Raw genomic sequence first — 16,915 nt, forward strand, 5'->3', positions numbered from 1 at the left:
TCCTAAGGCAATCATCTTCAAAGTCTTTTCTCAGCTGGATGGATTGTCTGCCCAGCATTTCATAGAACCTGCGCTCATTCATTCTACATGGACCTAACGAAGTTCTTTCTGCAATTACCAGGCAGATAGCCTGGAGTCAGGCGATGGCTTTCTATTTTAAACCTACTGGAAGTGGAATTTTTATTTAACAGCACATCACATAGCTGCGACTTAATCTGAAACCCACAATACTATAACCAAAAGAAGGAAAATAGTCTTCTAAAGAAATTGGCAGAACAAAGTTTATATTTCTGCTTGTTTTAAGTTTATTTATTCACTCTGAGAGACAGAGAGCACACAAGTGGAGAAGAGACACGGGGCGGGGAGAGAGAATCCCAAATAGGCTCTGTACTGTCAGCACAAAGCCTGAGGTGGGGCTTGAACTCACGAACTATGAGATCATAACCTGAGTCGAAGTCAGGTGCTTAACTGACTGAACCACCCAGGTGCCCCACAAAGCTATATTTCTCATATGATAGAAATAATGACCATAATATATCACAAAGTCCAATAAAATAAACTATAAATCTCTCTTGTTTTTCCTTGTCTTTGTTGGGAGAATTTCTAATCTTTGACCAATTCCTTAATAAAGTCACCTGCTGTACCTCAGTGTTAATAAAATGATTTTTCAAGGAAATGCTATTTTTATATTGTTAATACAAAGCTATAAAACTCAAAAATGTATATGTATTATATTTAAAATGAGTACAGTGTTGATACCAAAAGACATGTTTTTAGCTTAAAAATACTCACCTAATTTAAAACACACTAGTTCAATTAATTATTTAAGGTGATATAAGTTCAAGGACCATTCTTATGCATATCCTATATATTAAATGGTAAATAAAAGGTTACTAAGTAAAAAGCAAATTAGGGTGCCTGGGTGACTTAGTTGGTTAAACGTCACAAGCTTGGTTTCGGCTCGGGTCATGATCTCCTGTTTTCTGAGTTTGAGCTCCGCATCGGGCTCAGTGCTAAAAGTGCAGAGCCTGCTTGGGGTTCTCTCTCTCTCTCCCTTTCCCTCCCCTCCCCTCCCCACCTCTCTGTTTCTCTCTTGCCCTCTCAAAATAGATAAACTTAAAAAATGATTTAAAAAAGCAAATTAGTGGATAGCATATTAGAATTCCTAATTTTTTTTTGCATAAGACATCATCTAAGTTGATAGTTGATCATAAATTTTAGTCTAGACATATTTTTCCCAATTTTAAGAAAAATTAAAGTCTGCATTTGGGTGCCTTGGTGGCTCAGGCAGTTTGAGTGTCCAACTCTTGATTTGATTTTGGCTCAGATCATGATCCCAGAGTCCTGGGATCAAGCCTGGCATTGGGCTGTGTACTGAGCATGGAGCCTGCTTAAGATTCTCTCTCTCTCTCTCTCTCTCTCTCTCTCTCTCTCTCTTTCCCCTCCCTATCTCCCTCACTTAGGCTGTCTTTCTCTGTAAAATAAAAATAAAAGAAGTCTGTGATCTTTTAAAAAAAATTACAGGCTGTGTTTGACTTGTATAATTAATTATGCTACATACTAATTATACTTAATTTAAATAATCTGTTTTCCATATACAACAGGGCAACTTCAGGCATTCACAAATGCTTTTGTCAATATAATTATTTCTACAGTGTTTTCATATTACTTGCTTTTTAGAAAATATGGGGAAAATGGATATGTGACAGAAGGACATTTTATCCTTCCTAGCTCACCCAACATTTTGCCTTCTCTGAGAAATTAAACAATATTAGGTAATTAGATGGAGGCTGGAAACATGGACAATGTGAACAAGAAAATGTTTTGTTCTGCACACAGAGGATTTTAACTGAAGAATCTGAAGGAATAAGAGTGGCCTTCAGGGACCAAAGTACAGGAACTTCTGACCTTCCTCAGCTAGGATAGGGCTGAGGCACAGGTCAAAAATGAGAAGGACAAGCGATGAGACGGAGCAAGGTCATGGGTGGGAGGTGGGGGGAGGAGGAAGAGTAGAATGCAAAGAACCTAGGGGATCATGGGAAAAGAAAGTTAGTAAAAGAACCAAAGAGGAGGTAGCCAGAGAGCCATCCGAGGTGAACTCTGTATGACCTAATGGAAACAAGCCAACCATTGTAACCTCCTTTGAATAATTTTTACACTCAATCTCATACATAGTAAGATTTCTGAAAATGCCGTGGTTAAGTAAATGTCCTGGTCCATTTCATGGCATTATTAAGGAATTATGGGAGCACTGCCTCAGTTCAAGTGCCTTGAACGTTGGCACTGTATCCAGTTATACTTAAATTAAAACCCTCTATAGAACCATGTAAGGGGTTCCTGTAAGTCAGCTAATTCGAGAGAGAATAATGCTGAGAATGTTAATAGGACATAAGCAGTAATGGTGTCTAGATTATTCCTCTTTCAGAAAAAGGATGTATTGGACACAGTTGTAAGCATAGCACTGCAACCAGTGGGACAGATTCACATATCAGGAAGAGATGATCCAACCACAAAGTTGGAGCTGTGCTTTTTTGATTAATTTTATCATGCTGATCCCTTCAGGAAATTGCCTGCACAGCATATTATAGGAAGAAACCCATGGGAGGTAGTTTATATACCTGAATTATCCTACATCAATGCTTAAAGTTGTTTCTGGAGAAGGATAGATGCTAGCTTGCCCCAGGCTGAGCACCAAAAGAGGCCCTGAAACCAGCAAAGGCAAGGGAGGTGCACTGAGACACTTCCAGTTATCAGTCAAGAGTTTTGTGTTGGAGATAGAGCATATTTCAGAAAACAGAGTGAATAAACTTTTGACAGAGTATTTGGGAATGCTGTACAAACCAAGCAAATGAATTTTATTACAGCAAGATCTGTGTTATTCGCTGGAAGAGAAAATTGCATAAGAGAAGAATAATGGACGAAAATGAACCATGCACAAACCAAACTCCAGACGTTACAGGAAAATTGAGAGAGAGAAGGAAATTTATAATTATTAGCAAAAAAAAAAAAATACAGTGGAAAAGCTGGACAATGGCAGATTAAAGCAGTAAAACAATGGCAATCTGGAACTTATAAATCTATATGAATTAGATTTCAGTGGTCTGAAAGTACTAAGTTTAGCAATACCTAGGACATTCTGTCATAATTTTGGACATCCCACGGTTTGAAAAACAACAATTGTGGGGCACCCGCATGGCTTAGTTGGTTAAGCGTCCAACTCTGGTTCAGGTCACGATCTCGCGGTTTGTGGGTTCGAGCCCCGCGTGGGGCTCTGCGCTGACAGCTCAGAACCTGGAGCCTGCTTCGGATTCTGTGTCTCCCTCTCTCTCTGGCCCTTCCCTGCTCATGCTCTGCCCCTCTCTCTCTCTCAAAAAGAAATAAGCATTAAAAAATTAAAAAAAAATGACACTAGTCTGTATTAATATTTTATATACAAAAGAGTATTCATGAACACATGAACAAAACAAATTAGTTCCTTGGATCTTGAGTCCAAAACATGCTTTAAAAAGGTAGAAAGCCAGTGTATTTAATGTTAGATTTAAGAAATCAGTATTCTAGTTATAGAGAAGGCCTGTTTCTTTTGCCCAAAGCAAAGGTGAGGGTTCAAATTTGAGTCACTGCAGATTCTCAGTATTCTAATCAAAATGTTCCATATATCGGGGCGCTGGGGTGGCTCAGTCAGTTAAGTGTCCGACCCTTGATTTTGACTCAGATTATGATGTTAACTCTTCATGAGCTGGAGCTCTGCGTGGGGCTCTGTGATGACACCGGGGAGCCTGCTCAGGATTCTCTCTCTCTCTCTCTCTCTCTCTCTCTCTCTCTCTCTCTCTCCTTCTGTCCCTTCATCACCAATCTCTCTCTCTCAAAATAAAGATAAAAAAAATTAAATGTTCCATACATCAAGAGTTTCTTTAGGAGTTGCTATTATAAATGATGTGCTGTGTACGTAAATTAGTTATTCTTAAATATATATTTATTTTATGATGGTGCTCATCTCAACAATCATGGCGTCACAAATTATATTATTTTTAGGACAGTAATTGTGCAATAAGCATATTGTTCTCATTTGGGGGATTTTTTTTTGCTGGTCTCTCTGGTTCAAAGATTACTGGGTGATAGTCTGTTTCCTTCCTCAATTCTCAGGCAAGAATCCCCATGAATAGAAACAAGGTTTTGGAACTTTTCTGTGTATTACCATGACACTTATAAACAGGTGAAAAGCATACCTAATAGGTCATTATTGAAAGGCTAAAATTTCGCAAAATTATTATGTATCAGGAGTGGGAAGCAAAGCGGTATCTAATTAACAATCGCCATTGAACCGTAAGGGAAAAAGATTAGCCTTACGCCTGACACCTTTGGAGGATCTCTCATTTGCATACTTTGTCACACTCAACCTTTCTCAATCTTTTTTTTTTTTTTTCAGTCCTTTCAATATCTCATAGTTTGGTTCCTTTCCAAAGTTTTACTTTAAGCCATCCCTCTTTCTTCCGGTTTACCTACCTCCTTCCTCCATTCTTTTCCACCAGAGAAGGAATCCGTTGTCAGGTTCTACTTTGTGTCTTGCAAATTCTGGCTTCTCTGATTCAGTGTAGTAATGGAAGATTTCCTTAACCCAGGTAAACTTCAAAATATGCATCTTCCCAGAATTTAGCCACTCTCTGCTTTCCATTCCTTCAAAAGTGATGTTTGATGTAACTTAAAAGCAACCAAAGAACAACTCTGCTCCTTGATTACGAACCCAGTAACTGATGAGGCTTGGCTTTGAAGCACGTTAATACTTCAAAAGTCCATAAGGTTGGTAATCAAGCAAATAAGCAACTGCATCCACTCAATTTCCTTGCAGAATTAATTTCACAAAATTCCACTAACTTTCTGGCACATCCTATTTCCCTCGATATTTACATTTTGTGCCATACTGTACTTTATAATATCGCAACAATGTTATATGACACATTTTTAATACCTAAAGGAATACTTTTCATTCTTTGATGCTATAAAGATAACACCTTATTTTATAGCATACTCTTTTTCCTTGTAATGGAAAATGATGGTAATATCGAAAACAGGTAAACATCTAAAGTTATGATTAAACATAGAACAGAAGACATTTTATACAAGAGCGAAACTGGAACATTTAACACTTATTCTATTGCCTTACCACAAGGTATTCCAAATTATTGTTCAACTAATTCAGAGTGAGGTATGCGCCACTCTGGTACATCACCTCTTAAAATTCTACCTCAGTTCAGCAATGTAAAAATGCTGGATTCCGAATGCTGCTGTGAATAAAAAGGTACAGTCAGACTCTGAAATCATTTTATATATTTTTTTTTACTATCTCACGTCATATTCAGGAAAAATATCTAGAAAGTTAATGTGTCTCTTCAGCCTAGTAAAGAAGTACATTTTATGAAATCATTTGAACATCGCTAAAAAAAGTTACATTCTACATGAGACAGTGAATGGTAGCAAAGTGACAATGGTGACATACAGGTTTTTATATTTACACTTCTGTATAAGAATTGTGGTGTGCGTGCTGCTGAATATTGTATTTGAATATATTTTATGTGTTGAATGTTTGTAAGAACATTGGAAATTCTTCGGTTGCCCAAGGACTGCATAACGTTGGAAGGATTTAACCCTAGAAATCCAAGGTTGGTTTATATCCTAAAAATTAATTAATGAAACACAACGTATTAAAAGAATAAAAGACAAAGTAATACAGGATTATTTATAATGAAAAATCTCAACAAATACTTCCTAAATACCAAAGTATTTTACCATGAACTTTTGTAAGAAAATATATTCCAGAATATTCCCTATAAAGAAGCTATTTGGGGAGATTTGCTCTTGATGACAAATCCTTATGTCACAATTTGTTCAGGAACAATCTCTGACAGAAAGGTTGCCCTTCCCTAAAAAGCTGAAGAACCAGGTAAAAAGTACATGTAAAGAACAGTGCATATTCACCAAAGGAGGTTGATGCTAATGGACAATGAATATGTAAGCAGGTGATACCATTTTCAACTTACACAAAATGAGAGGTGAGCTATTTATTGTAGTAGTGTTTAAAATACATGATTTCTTTCGCAAATCTAATTGAGGTTAACAAAGAGTTCTTTTTTTTTTTTAAGGAAACATTGGCTTTATTTATTTTTTTAATTTTTTTTTTAACATTTATTTATTTTTGAGACAGAGAGAGACAGAGCATGAACAAGCAAGGGGCAGAGAGAGAGGGAGACACAGAATCCGAAACAGGTTCCAGGCTCCGAGCCGTCAGCCCAGAGCCTGACGCGGGGCTCGAACTCACGGACCGCGAGATCGTGACCTGGCTGAAGTCGGACGCTTAACCGACTGAGCCACCCAGGCATCCCAACAAAGAGTTCTCTTTTTAAGAATAAATAATAATAATAGCTGAACCCAATAAAGAAGGAGGATGCTGGAGGCATCCGAGAATGAATCATTCCTATGAGACATAAAGTTTTAAAGAGATGGGGGCTGGGGAATGGACACAACAAAAGGGTAAAAATGGTAAGCCAAGCATAAAAAAAGCCTATCCAGGAAAATGTTCATCTTCTTAGCAAGTCAATTCTAACCTCAACCACTGTTTTCAGTTCTTTGTACTGTTCGTCAGTTACAAATTAAGAGACCATAACTGTCTTCCCCAGCTGGATTCTAAGCCGCTTATGTGTCTTTTACATTGTGGGTCTTCTGGATTTTAGAACTATGCTCTATGAATAAAAACAAAAGAAAACAAAACAATCCACAAAATTATTAGATTTTCTATTTATATGAAGTTTTACTCTTAAGAAAGGATTGAGTTTTACTACTATTTCATATTTAAATTAACTGCAATGTAAGTTTATAACTTATAACTGGATGCATTTTAAATATACTTATTTAAAATGTAATGTATGCATGATATATACAACCTTTCCAATTGGTGTAAATATTTTTACTTACACCATATATTGAAACATCTACATTTCAATACTACAACTATTTTGGAGAATAGCTTTCTGAATGTTTTTACAGCATAATTTACTAATGACAGATTCTTCAGCGTGATGTTCAATTATGAGCTAAGAACAGAAAACTTTCACTGTAATCAGATTTAATATTCTTATTGCTTAACTGAACTTTGAATTCCTCTGTGTTGATGGTCTTATGTCTTAACTCCTGGAAGTCTATTTAACACTGCTATTGTCAAATGAAGATTATTTCTACTATCAAAATAATGCCACTTCATTCATATTTCTCTTCCATTTAAGCTTTTGGTCCTTGGCTGCTACTTAAATAAACACCAGATTATCTTCATGCAGAGTTTATAAAGGGAACAGAAATAAATTGATAAATAATGTAACACAACTTGCACTTAAAGACAAACCAAAAAAAAAGTCACCCTGAGCAGAACCCCTGAGCAGGTTCTATGATAAAATGCTTGTAAATGAATTACATAGCATGGCACCTAGCATAGCATAGCATGGCACCTAGAACTGACTGGATGTGTATAAGCTTCTTGTCTAGCCCTGAAATGCACACACACACACACACACACACACACACACTCACACAGTCTGTCTATATGTATAGCTATACACACACATGTGCGTGCACTTCAAAGTCCTTGCTTTCCCCTCTCAATGATCTGCTGCCTTGATCTTACTAGAAGTTTCCCTTTTTCCTCTGCTTTCTTGATTAGGAAATAAAACCTAGTTTTCTTCAAGCCTACATCCCCTTTGCTCTTCTTGACTTACCAGTTTTCTAAGAAAAGTAATCTGGTTCCTAATTCACATCTATTGTAGTACGTATCAGTATCTTTCAGAGTCCTTCATATGCCTAGATTATGTCTGAATATGAACTGTCTTCAGCTAATAAGATAGTCTGCCTTTAAACAAACTAACAAATACAGTGATGTACAGTAGACACAATTAAATTTTTAGCACATCAAAATTTAATCAAATGTTTGAAAATTTGACAAAATTGGAAACAAAGCAATAATGGGTCTCAGAATTAATGTGTCCAATACTGAAATCACATGGTTTCCATTGTAAGGAACAAGAAAAGTTGTTGAACAGAAAACTAGCAGTTCTCCCGGGCATGAGCCCTGTGTGCATGTATATCCTTTAGATTCCCCAGGCCAATGCAAAGCCAAGTCCAAACCTTATTTGTGGACTTGGATTTGTAGATTAAAAGAAAGGTCATTTATCCAAATGTCTCTGGAATTCTTGCTAAAACAAAACAAAACAAAACAAAACACCTCAGAACCCACCTCGCATTACTGATAAAATAATTTCACCGTAATAAAAATTATAACATTTCCATTTCCCTTATATGTTTGAAATGATTATGAGCTTGAATGAATTAAAAATGTCTTATTTATTTGCCTTCTCAAATACCACCACATAAATGATTTAGAGTTTGTATTATATAACATGGAATCTTTGTACTTTTCTTGCAATTCCTTAGTTATATCTATCTTCCTCAGCTAGATTCTCAGTTTTGTACATGCCTTTCCATGGTAGGTCTGGGGATCCCAAAACAGTAGTCTATGAATATAAATACACTATTAGATCTTCTAATATGTAGTTGTAATCTTAAGAAATAAATGTTAAGTTTAACAAATATTTTTTGATAAATTAACTGCAAGGCAAGTTTATAATTTACAAGTGGATGCATACTGTTCATTTTTTTTAAACTACAAATATAACATTTTTTTGTGTAATTCGTGATATAAAAATTTTTGGAAAATACTGCTCTGAAACATGAACCACCTTGAGAATATTTTTGTTGCATGTGTCTTTGAGTCTTGAAAGTGTGGTCGTCAAGTGTATGATATAGCAGGCCTATAATATTCTACACAATGGATGAAATTCATTGTGATGTTACGCTTCAGAAATATAAAGTTGGTTATTTATTCTCAAATCAGATTATGTACTTTATCATTTTAATTTGATCACTTTTATCATAAAATGAGAATATTAAATGAAATTTATTTTTTTAAGTTTATTTATTTTTGAGAGAGAGAGAGATAGCGAGAGAGGGAGCATGGGGGAAAGGCTAAGAGAAGGAAAGAGCAAACATCCCAAGCAGGCTCTACACTGTTAGTGCAGAGCCTGAGTCAGGACTCGAACTTAAGAACTATGAGATTATGACCTCAGCCAAAGTCAAGAGTCAGACGCTAAAGTGAGCCACACAGGAGGCCCAAATGAAATTTAAAATAATAAAATCATACAAACAAATCAAATCCTTTGATTTTTCTGTTTTTGCCACAGTCTTAGTATAGTACTTGAAACACAATTGTAATCAAATCATACATATAATTTTGTGTTCTGCTTAATCTTCCTTTTCTACACCACAGCAGGTCTCTTTTGTTGCTGTTATTTCTCTATAGTTTACATCAACATAATATAATGCCACACACCCCACCCCCCTGCCCCGTGGATTCTTCTGCCCACACCACTTACTGTCAAATACATCTAATTTTCTAAACTGTAAACGGCTTTGAATCAGTGTTGTCCATTCGCATCACATAATTAGACCCTGCAGCTGCAATGCAAACTGTTCAACGCACACATTTAATGTTGAAAGTTGATCAAACCTCAGCATTTTGACTTGGAATATAATTTTATATTCGTTCTTATAACCAACGTTTATAATCGTTCTTATAACCAACGATGTGCCTGGTTCTTGCATTCATAAAAACCGCTGTCCATACTTATCAATGTATATCGAAGGGGTCACAAATCCAAATGTCCTCAGGATCTGGGCAATAAAGTAAGTTAGTGAAATACTTAGGCTGAAAAAGGGCCAATCTCCACACCCTGTTAATAATCAGTAAATTCAAAAATATATGGCTTTGCGCGAACCGTGACTCCGAACGTAGGACCTAACTAAATGGCACATCTGCTCCTCAGCTTCAGTTAATTTTTCACATATGGTCACGCTGCTCGACTGCCGCCAGGTTTCTTTAAATGTTTTTTTTTTTTTAATGTTTATTTATTTTTGAGAGAGAGAAACAGCGCAAGTGGGGGAGGGGCAGAGACAGAGAGGGAGACCCAGAATCCGAATAAGGCTCCAGGCTCTGAGCTGTCAGCACAGAGCCCAACGCGGGACTCAAACTCATGAACCATAAGATCATGACCTGCGCTGAAGTCCAATCCTTAACCAACTGAGCCATTCGGGCGCCCCACCCGCTGCAGTCAGATTTCTGATTTTTTTTTTTTTTTTAATGCAGTGCAAAACCTTAAATTCTACATGAATTCTCCAAATTGTTAAATGTTGGCAAAGATGTGTTAAAGGCCCTACATCATAGACCAAATAAAATATGTCCAGTTTGGAAGCAAAATAGTTTATTGTAATGCTGTGTATGTGCCTTAATAACACACTGGTTTTAATACTCAACTTAATAAAACTGCAAAATCTATTACAAGTATCCTGGTCATTTTTCCTTATTTTACATTTAGATGTAGAAGTCCAAAATCATTAGCTGATTTACTTCAAGGTGACAGGACTAGATAGCTGTCATTAGTACTGAAAACACTTGACTCTTATCCTCGCTCTGATTTGACTAAACGGTTAAACCATTTCAAATGATAAAAAAAAAAAAAGTTTCTGTAGTCTATTAGTAACCATAATATCATAAAGTGAAATTTAGATTCCATATAACTTAATTCCTAATCACATGGAACTTCAAAGTAATATTTTAGAAAAATAATAGGGCGAAACGACACAAAGATTAGATTTCATGAAACAGCTTTTTGATTGCATCAATAGTTTGCTATAGAGATGACAATTCCCTTTAACATCCACATATATAACTTTTATCTATTAATGCAATTAAAACCAGTATTTAGAATCATGAATGGAAGAAAGTCTAAAAAAGCAAAAGTTTGATTACAAACCCTGTCGCTGACAAAAGACAAATCATGTACCTTGGTTAATCTAAAATTTCTTCACCTACAGAAAAGTTCTAAAATCCCAATTCATAATCTTTTTAGCAAAATAGAAAATTCATAGGCTCTTAAAATAAATAATCCAAAGACATCATGAGCTCCTAATAAGTCTATAGACTCCAAAATGGCATCAAGATTCAACCCTGCTTCTTTATCTCTGTGTGGCTTTTCTTTGTGGGTTCTGTGAGCAGGCGATCTCATGCTCACATGGTGACTACATGGCTGTCATTTGCTTCCACAACTTCTGTGGCCCTACAAAGAGCTTTGTCACATAAAACGCAAGAATAATTTTTTTTATTTCAAAATTTCTAATAAAAGTCTTAGAATAGTTTTGTTCGTGGCTTTAGTCTATCCCCAACCTTCTAGCAATCTGCATGGGAATGCGAGCTCACCAATTAGTCACAGCTGGATGGCATGGCCATTAATAGAATATGATGTGGTCAGCAACACCTAAACCAGTGGACTGAGCATTTGGAAGGAGTTGTTCACAAGCAAAGCACAGCAATTTTCTAAGAGGAAACGGGTGCAAGGTAGGGAAATCAACGTACGATCTCTCTGGAAATGCATGATTTTGGAAAAATATTATATAAGTACTGCTATATGACAGTATGAAGAAAACAGTTCTTCCTCTTTAAATCATAAGTAATTCTGAACGTGAGATTACCAGACATGATTATCAACACCAAGAGCAGATGTACATGTGTACATCTATATAAAAGTAACATAAAAAATAGTATGAGGAAATATATTCAGCATTTGCTTAATAGCAACTCAAGTAAAATATTTTTGTCATTTCTTGTAAACTAAAATTTATGTTTACATGAATCTTGGTGGACAGAAAGGTATGTAAGACAAGGAACAATTTTTTACAAACAAGTAGATGTCGGTAAACAAAGGAAAGCTGTTACTTTACAACATTTCCACTGCATAAAAAATGACACATCTAGGGGCGCCTGGGTGGCGCAGTCGGTTAAGCGTCCGACTTCAGCCAGGTCACGATCTCGCGGTCGGTGAGTTCGAGCCCCGCGTCAGGCTCTGGGCTGATGGCTCGGAGCCTGGAGCCTGTTTCCGATTCTGTGTCTCCCTCTCTCTCTGCCCCTCCCCCGTTCATGCTCTGTCTCTCTCTGTCCCAAAAAAAAAAATAAATAAAAAATGTTGGAAAAAAAAAAAAAAAATGACACATCTAATAAATATCTACATGACATGTTTCGTTTGTATTGTATCTACTTATGTTGAGTTCCATTTTAGTTTAGATATTACAATAGATATGTAAATTTGACTAGGCATTTTGTTATGTAAGCGCTTAGATAAAATTTAGAATTTTAATGAAAATGCAAGGTTTTTTATTTTTTTAATTTTTTTGAGAAAGAGAGAGCGAGGGAGGGCGAGTAGTGAGAGGCATGGGACACAGAGGGAGAGAGAGAGAGAGAGAGAATCCCAAACAGGTTCCGCACCTTCAGCATGGCCCAGATGTGGGGCTCAAGCTCACTAAATATGAGGTCATGACCTGAGCCGAAATCAAGAGTCAGACCCTTAACCGACTCCACCATCCAGGTGGCCCTCAAGGTCTTTCTTATCTAACACATTTGTGCCATGTCTCTAGATGTAGTGATCTTCATTTAAATATTTTACTCCTAGCTTGCTTTATTTGTTTGTTTACTTATTTATTCAATTGGGTAAAGGGTATTTCATCAAGAGAGAAAACAAAAGCAAAAATGAATGAATACATAAATAAATAAATCGCAAGGGCTTAATTCGTCCAAAGAGGTCATAGCTCTCCCCAAGTAAAACATTAAGGACAGCACAGGCATCTGTGCATTCATAAGTGAATTCGAAACGGGCACCCATGCTCACTCACTACTCACTGTGCAGAAACTTCAGTGCATAGCGCTGGCATAAGCAGGGGTCCCGGTGACAGGCTGGGGCTCACTCTGGGCCCACAGCCTGTGCAAGAGGGTTCAGAAGGAGGGCCACTGAGCTGGTCCCTAGGTCAGGCACTGGGTGGTGAGTGTGGCCAGCTCTGGGTGTGAGGGCTGAGGAAGCCAGTGCTGCTTCCAGTAGAAACACTCTTTCTCAGAGGGGCCACAGTCCATTGGAGGGGCCTCCGCATCGAAGCAGAGCTCCAGGCAGGTGGCACCAAAGCACTGTTTGTCAGCTGCGGGGGTTGGACTGTTGGCACTGCCAGACAGGCACTCGGGGGCTATCCAGGGGGTCCGCTCCACCCACCCAAGTATCTGAGGGTGCTGGCCACTGCTTCCTTCCAGGCTACGGGCAGGTGGCCCCACTCCACCCCAGCCACATGTCCGGAGACCAATACTCCCTATACCCTGGATGTTCTCATAGCTGCCTCTGCAGATGCCATGCACAAAGGCCAGGTTCGCATGGGAGACCTGGCTCATGAGGCTGGCTGTCTTGTAGAAGGCCAAGGCGATGTCGTGGGGGCTACCTTGACTCCACTTGAAGCTCCAGCCCATGGCCCCCACTGGGTATGGGGGCATCCCCACCATCTGCCGTGCCCTCCTTGGGGCTTCTGCCCGCCCCCCACTCGTAAGATGCCCTCATAAGCACTGTTCCTCGTGCCTTGGCCCAACTGGGACAGATGGGTGATGTCATCCTGGCAGACCCATTGGAAGTTGAGCTGGCTGAGGTTGAGTGGCTTAGTGTGGGCCAGAGACCCCGGAACAATGAGGAGGCTGGAGATTTCTCCTGGCCGTGGCCGGCAGCAGCAGTGTAGGGAGAAACAGTCGTCGCCGGCCGGCAACAAGCAGCCCCGCAGAGCGGCTCGCAGCTCCTGCAAGCTGGGGAAGGACCCGTCCCAGCCCCAGCTCGATGGGGAGCATACGCAGGTGCCAGTGTTGCGCGTCGGCTGCCTGGTCACCCTGGGCCACCGTGGGATGAGGCAGTCGAGGCAGATGGTGCTCCAGTGCATGAAGCAGAGACAATCCTTGGGCCGCAGCTTGGCCAGCACGAATGGTTCCACCAAGGGTCCACGGATAGTGTCCTGGACGCTCATCTCCAGCCATGGAGCAGCCACGTCACAGTACAGGTGGTGGCTGGAGTCGGCTGTCGGGGGAAAGAGCCGTGTACCGGTGACAGCGAGGACAGGACCCCGACCCAGGAAGCTCCAGGCCTTTGTCCGGACAGTGGATGCTGCTGTGGCTTTCTTTCAGCACCGTGTGGGTGACATCCTGGAAGTCACAGAAATAGGTCTCTGGCACTTCCTGAGGCCTTTCCACTGGCTTGTCACCCACCTCCTGGACCTTCCCCCATGGGCCAGCATGGGGATTCCTGTTGCTGCCATTGCCATTGGGACCCTCTGCCTGTACTGGCTGCCAGTGGATGCCACCAGTGCCTGTCTCTGGAGCCTCACGAGTGGGGGAGTCTGGTGGCCAACTCAGGTCCAGGTCTGTCCTGGATGTGGAAGGGCTCTCCTCTGCTACCGGGGCTACAAGCTCCGGGTGGCACGCAGGCACACGCTCCGGGCCAAAGCAGGGTGCCACCCGCTGCGGTGTGGCCAGGGACCTGACCGAGATGACCTGACCTGCTGGGAAGCACTGCCTGGCTGGAGGACGCACGCAAACCTGCGGGAAACACTGCACAGACACGGCGGTGTCGACACGTGATGCGGCTGGATGTGCAGCCTGAAGGGCGTGGGATGCAGTCCTTGAAAGCAAACCTCTTGGCCACCTTCTCCATGGGGAACACCGGCTCAGACAGTGAGGCGGCATCGGTGCAGAAAGGCTACGCCCAAACTTTGGTTCTTAAAATGATGGATCTCGTCTGGGCTGGAGAGCTCGTACAGTGACGCATTCACAGGAGGGAGGTCATTCACAAACTCCCGGTTTCCCTGCCCAAAGAATCACTCAGAGGAGGCTGGCCTCAGGAGCCGCACCCCTGCTCTGCCGGTTCTGAGCAAGACTTGGCTTCTGTAGGCCCACAGCGGCACACAGCTGGCTCTGAAGGATTCAAGCCGGTTCCAGAAATAAAACCTCAGGGGAAGTACACTGCCAGGTCTCCGGAAAACTCTAAGATGGGTTTTGGGGGCAGCCAGATCTGGGTCTGGGCATCTGACAGAGCAGAGACTGAACAAACTTGGAGTGACGCCAACGTTGTGCATGATGTGGATTTAGACCGCCTCTACGGTCAGTGTGGCCTCGTCGAAGGTGGCCTTGGGGTTCCGCTGTCAGGGCCAGCCCAGTGCAGAAGGACCTTCAGGCCTCCCCTGATGGCAGTGGGTGAGCTCCATTGAGAGGGAAAAATCTGTTGTAAGATGGTCCATAGGACTGATAGGGGAATCCCAGTCCCTGCCCCAAGACTCTCCTTCTGGGTTTTTCTTCCCACCTCTCTTGTGAGGGTGCCAATTTACTACTAATGCGAAGTAAAATCGTAATAATAAATAACAAAATAATAAATAAATAAATAAATAAATATAAATAAAAATAATAATAAATAATAAATTGTCCCCTCTGCTTATGCTCAGGACTCAGAACTCTGGAGACCGATCTCCTCTGAGCCCAACGAGGTAAAATAAACCTCCTGCCTTCCAAGATCTCCGAGTGCCACTTGGTTCTTCCACTGGGAGATCCAGACCAGGTTCCATAACACCAACCCCATCAGGCCTGCTGTCCCTGGTGGTGGCACCCCAAGGGCACAGAGGCATGTGCTTGATAGCTGGCTTGGTTTCCCCAAATCACCAGGCAGGCAGGTGTGGTCACACAGACCAGGGGGTGAATCTTGGCTCTTCCTGGACCTCAGTGGGCCTCAGTTTCCCCACTGGAAAATGGAGATGCAGAGATCATTGCCATGAAAAGACGGTTATGACATCTCTAAGCAGTTCTGCACCGCGTTCAGCACAGCCCGGGGACCCCGGCTCCTGAGACTCCGCCCCCCAGCCGCAGGCACCCACCGCCCTGGTGACTTGCTTTTAATAACTTGATGGTGAATAGGGAGAAAACGACAATCAGCATTTGCAAATAATGATCAAAATTTAAAACATGTTAATGTAATATTATTATTAGTTTGTAAAGTGTTAAAATTTATATAATGCTCTCAGCTAAATAATATATCAGTATTTTAAAGAGAATAGATGATAGTTTGAGAATTAGGTTTTTTTGTGCGAAGAACACATTTAATTAGCCTCAGTTGCATTTATTAAACATTGCATTCTCTCTTTCTGTATATGATATATAGTTCAGATAATACATGTATTGGGGGGGTCCATACTCCCACCTGTGTAAATCACATTATTACCACTTCATAAAAAATATCAAGATCTATATATATAGCATGTGATTTTATAATTATCACAAATAATCTCAGTGGAAATGTAAAATTATGAAATACGAAGTTATCTATGAAATTTATGACTTCTTGAATAAATTGTTGTGATTAATCATGATTGTTTCCTTAACTCCTCAGCTGTCGTTATTCTATTACATTACATGGGAATTAAAATAAAATTTGTAGCTACAATACATTCATTATCAATCTCTGTACTTTTTTCTAGTTTCATAGTTTCTTAAACTAATGGTTAGAATTTAATATATTCCATGAGATACTCTTCTAAGTCCCTTAATGTTTTTCTTTCTCTATTTTATAAATTTTTATTGAAAAAATGCTATATAATTCTGGTTTTATAAAATGTTTCCTGTCGTCGTAAAATGAGACCCATGCCAGATAAGCACATGCCTGATTTTTATATTCTCAGCACCTTCATCTCTTATGCCCTTGAATTTTTAGGCAATGATAAATTATGTAGAACTCAGATGATGTCCATCACATTCAGTTAGTAATAATCTATCACAGAGTTCAGGTAACAAGAAACATGCAGAAATAATTCTGATTATGAATGTCAATTGATAAGGCTTTACTTTGTAAACATGGAAAGATAATTTAATTTCTACCTCTCCCAATGTTATCTGAAAGTTAGAGCCTAATCAGTTTATTATTCTGGTAAT

The 16,915-nt window shown here is 39.9% G+C and overlaps 1 pseudogene; it reads right to left on the reverse strand.

Moving 5' to 3' along the window:
* Positions 1 to 12,835: 12,835 nt before the first annotated feature.
* Positions 12,836 to 15,618, reverse strand: LOC131513992 (non-receptor tyrosine-protein kinase TYK2-like; annotated as a pseudogene).
* Positions 15,619 to 16,915: the final 1,297 nt, after the last annotated feature.

The sequence above is a fragment of the Neofelis nebulosa genome, chromosome 1 (genome assembly GCF_028018385.1).
Source record: "Neofelis nebulosa isolate mNeoNeb1 chromosome 1, mNeoNeb1.pri, whole genome shotgun sequence".
In the NCBI taxonomy this organism is placed as follows: domain Eukaryota; kingdom Metazoa; phylum Chordata; class Mammalia; order Carnivora; family Felidae; genus Neofelis; species Neofelis nebulosa.